Source organism: Asparagus officinalis, chromosome 7, assembly GCF_001876935.1.
Source record: "Asparagus officinalis chromosome 7, Aspof.V1, whole genome shotgun sequence".
Lineage (NCBI taxonomy): Eukaryota > Viridiplantae > Streptophyta > Magnoliopsida > Asparagales > Asparagaceae > Asparagus > Asparagus officinalis.
The window spans coordinates 140934544-140941287 of NC_033800.1; the positions used below are offsets into that span (position 1 = coordinate 140934544).

The 6744-nt window shown below is 37.2% G+C and overlaps 1 long non-coding RNA gene across 2 annotated transcripts; it reads left to right on the forward strand.

The window, feature by feature from the left end:
* On the forward strand, window positions 2193-6083 carry LOC109848667. 2 transcript variants are annotated; one of them, XR_002248856.1, is made up of 3 exons: window positions 2193-2571; window positions 4114-4338; window positions 5075-5138. It is a non-coding gene; the product is annotated as an uncharacterized LOC109848667 (long non-coding RNA). The 2 variants fall into 2 exon arrangements; XR_002248855.1 differs by lacking the exon at window positions 5075-5138 and adding an exon at window positions 5852-6083 and having other exon boundaries at window positions 2193-4338.

Sequence of the window (6744 nt, forward strand, 5' to 3'; positions counted from 1 at the left end):
TTGTTATAGTTTACTTCGATGATATCCTCATTTATAGTCAAACTGAGACTGCGCATCTGGACCACTTGAGGGAGGTACTAACAGCTTTGCAGGAAAACAAGTTGTATATAAATCTAAAGAAGTGCAACTTCATGACCAATAGTCTTGTATTCTTGGGCTTTGTCATTAGTACAGAGGGCATCCATGTTGATAAAGAGAAGGTGCATATTATTCGAGATTGGCCTACACCAAAGACTATCAGCGAAGTTTATAGTTTTCATGGCCTAGCAACTTTCTACATGAGATATGTCAGAAATTTCAGCAGCATTGTAGCACCTATCACTAAATGCATGAAGAAAGACAAGTTTAATTAGGGAGAAGATGCGGACCGTAGCTTACTGATCAAGGAGAAGTTATCCACAGCGGCAATGCTTGCTCTTCCAGATTTTCAAAAGGTGTTTGAAGTTTATTGTGATGCGTCCATCATAGGAATTGGTGGTGTTCTATCCCAAGAAGGGTGTCCAGTTACTTTTAATAGTGAGAAACTCAGCGAAGCTTGACAGAAGTGGACTACATATGAACTAGAGTTATATGTCATAGTTCAATCTTTGAAACATTGAGAGCACTATTTGATCTCGTGGGAGTTTCTACTTAATACTAACCATCGTGCTTTGAAGTCTGTCAATAGTCAGACTACCATTAATCATATGCATGCTCATTGGATCACGTTTCTGCAGCACTTCGCCTTTGTTTTGAAGCACAAGTCTGGGCAGCAGAATAAGGTTGCAGATGCACTCAGTCAGAGAGCTGGTTTGTTGGTGACTTTGCATGCAGAAGTAACTGAATTTGAATACATAAAGGAGCTGTATGCAGAAGACGAAGACTTTAAGGGGATTTGGAACGACTGCCAACAAAATCAATTAGTCAGAGGTTTTTATATCCAGTATGGTTATTTATTTTATGGAGATCAGTTGTGCATATCTTAGAGTTCACTAAGAGAGTAGATAATACGAGACCTTCATGCTAGTTTGTTGGTGACTTTACAGATGCACTCAGTCAAATAAGGTTGCAGATGAACTCGGTCGGAGAGCTGGTTTGCAGTTGAATAAGGTTGCAGATGCACTCAGTCGGACAGCTAGTTTGTAGTTGAATAAGGTTGCAGATGCACTCAGTCGGAGAGCTGGTTTGTTGGTGATTTTGCAGGCAAAAGTAACTGGATTTGAATACCTAAAGGAGTTGTATGCATAAGAAGAAGACTTTAAGGGGATTTGGAATGATTGTCAACAAAATTAATTAGTCAGAGGTTTTCATATCCAGGATGGTTATTTATTTCATGGAGATCAGTTGTGCATACCTCAGAGTTCACTAAGAGAGCAGATAATACAAGACCTTTAAGCTGGCGGGTTAGGAGGGCATTTAGGGCATGGTGAGACGATTGCTTCCATTGAAAAGCAATATTACTAGCCTCAGTTAAAGAAGGGAACAAAAAAATATGTGCGGTGTTGTCCAGTTTGTCAAGTTCCTAAGGGACAGTCCCAAAATACGGGATTGTACACACTCTTACCTGTTCTTGATGCACCACGGTATGAAATCTCGATGGATTTTGTGTTGGGACTCCCTAGAACCCAACGAGGCATGGATTCTGTTTTTGTTGTTGTTGACAGATTTTCAAAGGTGACACGCTTTATTCTATGTAAGAAGACAGCAAATGCTAGTAACATTGCTAATATTTTATTTTGGGAGATAGTTCGCCATCATAGAGTATCAAAATTCATCACATCTGATCGTGATTCTAAGTTCTTATCTCACTTTTGGAGGACCTTGTGGCAGCGCTTTAATACTTCATTAAATTCGGTACTGCTTACCACCCTCAAACGGACGGACAAACTGAAGTGGTAAATCGCACTCTCGGTAACCTTCTTAGATCTATCTCTGGCGATCATCCGAAATAGTGGGATCTTGCTCTGGCACATACTAAATTTGTTTATAACTGTATGGAGAGTCGAACTATAGGCAAGACTCCTTTTGTGATTGTATATGCACTACCACATAATTGATCTATTGCAGCGGTTAAGGTATAACGGTTCTAACTGTTGCGTTAGATATCTATCGTAACGATTTCTAGTGGCTAATACAACATTTAATGAAAAACGTTACCATAGAGCAAATAATTGTTCCTGGCTTAATAATAGTCCGTGGGTTTGGGAGTTAAAGTTTGTAAAGCCCATGACCGCAACCAAATATCTCTCTCAAATGAAATCCCTAAAATCGCCTCCAAAAATTTCCGATCCCTAAAATCGCCGTGGCCAAGATCTCGTCGCCGTTTTCGGATCGGATCTCATCTCTAAGCTCCTCTCCGATCTCCAATCTCGTTGGTTTCGTCGCCGAGCTACTCCCTGTTTTCTAGGGTTTGCCGTTATCTCAAATCTCCTCTCCGATCTCATCTTCGAGCTACTATTATTTCGTCATGATAGTGTTGGATGATCTTTGGGAATTTTAGGGCTGTATTATAGGATATTATGGGTACATTGAAAGTTTATTTAGTGAGGTGACGAAATAATAGTCTTTTCAGAGTTCGTGTTCTTCTGGGTGGTAAGGGCTTGTTGTAGTTGATTTTCGTTTTGATCTCATACTTTTTTGTCCTTACCTCTGGAATTCTGTTCAAGTATTACTGCTAGTTGGTTGGTTGTTTTGGTTGTTTTTCATTTTTTTCCCCTTTCCCCTTTTTTTTATTGGAATTATTGAATAGTTTCAGTTAGATAATGGAATTTGCTTGATATCTGCTCTTCCTTTTTTGAAAGGCGACAACTTTCGAGTTTTGAGGGCTCTTGTACTAGGGTTCTGCTGTTGTTTTCAGTTTACTGATGTGCCAGCTACCTATTTTAATGATTGTTGTTGATGATCTTTGCTAACTGCGTGGTTTTAACATATGAGACTATGCTTGCAGTCTGAAAGTTTTATTTTGTTATGACTGGAATAATATTCTTTTAATTGTTTGTTCGCCCCTGTCCCCATGTATTTCTGTTTGTCAAGTATTATTGGGAGTGGTTGTGGTTTGCTTTAGTTGGTTTTATTTTTATTTTGAGGGGAATTATGGAATAGGTGCAATTGGATAATGGAATTTGCTTGATTTATTCTTTATGTTCAGAAAGACGGCATATTTGAGTACTCTCTGTTAAGGTATCATGGTACAATTCCTTTTCTTAGTTTCTTTGAGTATTTTCAGTTACGGTACTATGTTCGAAAAGGCGGCATGTTTACTTAGCAGCTGCTACTGCTACATATTCTTGATGATCGTCATGGATGACAGGAATATATGTTAATTGAAAGTTTTATTTTGATGATCGTGATGGATGACTTGGGTTTTATTATATGATACTATGTGTTAATTAAAAGTTTAGTTTTGTAATGACAGTAGAATAGTAGTTGTCTTAACACTTTGTTCTCCATCACCTGTGGATTTCTATTTGTAAAGTATATTTGGGGGTGGTTTTAGTTTGTTTAGTTGCTTTTCATTTTGATATTTGCACCCGTGTTTGAAGAGGTGGCGTAGTTAAATTACTTTTAGTTAAGGTACTATCACGCTAGTGCTATTTTCAGTTCACTGCTGCTGCTGTCTGTTTTTTTATGACCATGGCAGAGGATCTTATTCCGTCATACTGCGTGTAATTTGAAGTTTTAAGTAGATGATCTTATTATGTCATACTACGTGTAATTTGAAGTTTTAAATGCAATAACAATCGACTACTGCTTAGTTCTTCCTCTTCTGTGTATTTCTGTTTCTCAAGTATATTGGGAGTGGTCAGGATATATGTTTAAATTTTAATTGCTTTCCGCTTTGATTTTGAGAGGAATTATCACTAGAGGCTACAATTCCTAACGGAGCTGGCTTGATCTGTTGTATAGACTTGAATCTGATTTGTAGTGTCAAATACCCAAAATTCCGATGAGCATGTATATTACATATTGCAACTTTGGTCTGAAAGCACATTTTTGCAAGCAAGTGAAAATTGAGATTCATTGTGCCTCTCCTTTTTTTGGCATTGAGCACCTTGTTATTGCATGATTCCTAGGCTGTTTGCAATAAACTTTATAACAAACTCGATTTCATTGATGAAAACTCTTGGAATGCAGGTGTTCTCATTGTGCTTGGGTTGGGAACTGCGTTTCGGCTTGCATTGGAGTGGTGCAAAGATTGGGGATCTCGAAGACACGTGCACGGCACGGACATCCCTATGAAAACTCTTGGAATGTAGCTTGTTCATTCTTTTCATTTATTACTAGTTAATCACTTCTCTTTGAGTGATGGAAACAGTTGGTGATTCTAGATCAAGTTCAAAAGAGAAGAGATCATTTGAGGTAAATTCTTTTAAAAATCCTATATTAGTTCATCATGGACATAAAACAGCTCTTCATATTATTCATTTCTTGGTAACATGCTAGCTTGCATAATAACTTCTGAAGCAACAGCTCTTCATATTATTCATTTCTTGGTAACATGCTAGCTTGCATAATAACTTCTGAAGCATTCTTTTGCTGGTAAAGAAACTCACCAGCACATTCTATTGCTGGTATCATGGACAGATGCTTACATATATACTTCAGCTTTAGGGGATAATATCATCAAACCAATGTGCACATTCTATTGCTGGTAAAGAAACTCACCAACACCTTTTCTTTTACACTTGACATCAAACCAATGTGCACATTCTATTGCTTACATATTTCTTTCTAGTTTTATTACTTGGGACCTTTTCATTATGAGAAGCGGTTGAACGATTCTAATCATAGAAATAATCTGTGGAGTATGAACATTTGAATGTTTAAGACAAGAATATCACCTTTGAGGAACTGGTTCATCTAATAAAAAAGTGAGAGAAATATAAATATGTAAAGAGATTTAATATTGTTATGTGAAATGATGCAGATTTTGACAAGCTGCATAGCTAAGTATTCCTTTTTCTCCTTCTTTGCAATTCTGCATCCTTGCTGTTGATAGACTGCAGTTTATTTTCGAAGCTGAGATTAGAATGTTTGTTTCATAAGGTTATTATCAGTAATGCCTATAAAAAATAAAAAACAAATTTGTTGACAGGTTTAAAGGGGGTACTAAACTTCCTGAAGAGGCTGCTAGTGTTCTAGATCATGAAGAGGCAAGTACCTTTTACACTTCGACATTTCTTAGCCTTCTTAGCTCTTGAATTGGTTTCTGTAGTTTTTTCTTGACTCGTTTCAGTTACTTCTTCTTTTTCCTTGTTGCTTTCTTCTTGCTCTATGATAATACAAAGGGTCTATCCACAATTAACCCCAAAATATTCATTCCACTAATGTCTCGTTTCCAATTTTATTATTCTTCTCTTTCCTTTTATAAATGAATAAAGTGGAGAGCTCCCAGCCTTCATGAGTGGCTAGGGAGTTCCTTTCATTGTTTGGTTGGATTCGAATTTGTGAGGCAGGTAGTCTGGAAGCTGATGTGCAAAGCCATTTCCGAGTCATTGATTCATATAACAAAGGACCAGCTGAGCTATATCCGCAAGCCCTGAGCAATAGCTGACATGCATTCTTTCAAGTTATTTGTATTGTATTTAACATTTATATGGTTAATTTTTTCAAGATCAATTTAGATGAACTCGCTATTCTGTCAAATGTACCCTAGCTCATCCACAAGTTCCACAAAATGCACACACAGTCTATATTCAGACTAAGCCGCAAAATGCTTACAGGGTTTTTGTTTCTTGATGGTTGGATTTGGTTGTGGCAACAAACAAGCATGATGTACATTGTTCTCTTAACTTCCTTTTCAAACATCTTTTTTCTCCAATTTTATTATCATCATTGCAAAAATTATGCTGATTCATGGAAATTTACACAGGTACAGAAATGATGAAAGCCAAGATTGAGATTGATACTGACAGGTTCCTAGTGAGTATTTGACATTGAGGAACAAGTTTTTGGAAACAAATAGGGAATATAGTCTTTGACCGAGAAGTTTCATGTTTTGTAATCAAATGTTGATGTACATTATTTGAATGTTAGTTCGGTACGATATTTTCTGAGTTGAAATGTTGGTAGTGTGGATTTAATACTTTGTAGTTTTTATACTATACTGATATATATTGGCACTTATCATTATGGTTGATTATGCTCAACATAATCACTTTTATATTGTGTATTAAAATTTGACTTGGTCATGTTCTTAAAAAGATTGTCCAGGTAATTGAATACTATAATTATTTTGACGTAGGAAACCAAGAACAGCTTCGATTGAGCAGTTGCAATAACTCGATCAAAACCGCTGCGATAGCTCGATCAAAACCGCTGCGATAGCTCGATCAAAACCGCTGCGATAGCTCAATCCAAACTGTTGCGTTAGGTCTTTTAAAACTGTTGCAATAGCTCCAACTGTCGCCGTAGTTTTATCAAAACCATACTTATAGCCTACTAAAACCGTTGCGTTAGGTCTTTTAAAACTGTTGCAATAGCTCCAACTGTTGCCGTAGCTCTATCAAAACCATAGCTTTAGCCTACTAAAACCGTTGCATGGTCTTTTAAAACCGTTGTAATATCTAAAAAAAACCGCTGCAATAACTCAATCAAAACCGCTGCAATAGCTTAAAAACCGTTGCAATAGCTCAATCAAAACCGTTGCAATGGCTTAAAAACCGCTTACCTTTTAAAACCGTTGCGTTAGATGCGGGGGCAACGGTTCAAAAAACCGTCGCAATAGAGTTCAAAACCGTTACGGTAGAGGTAGGGCAACGGCAG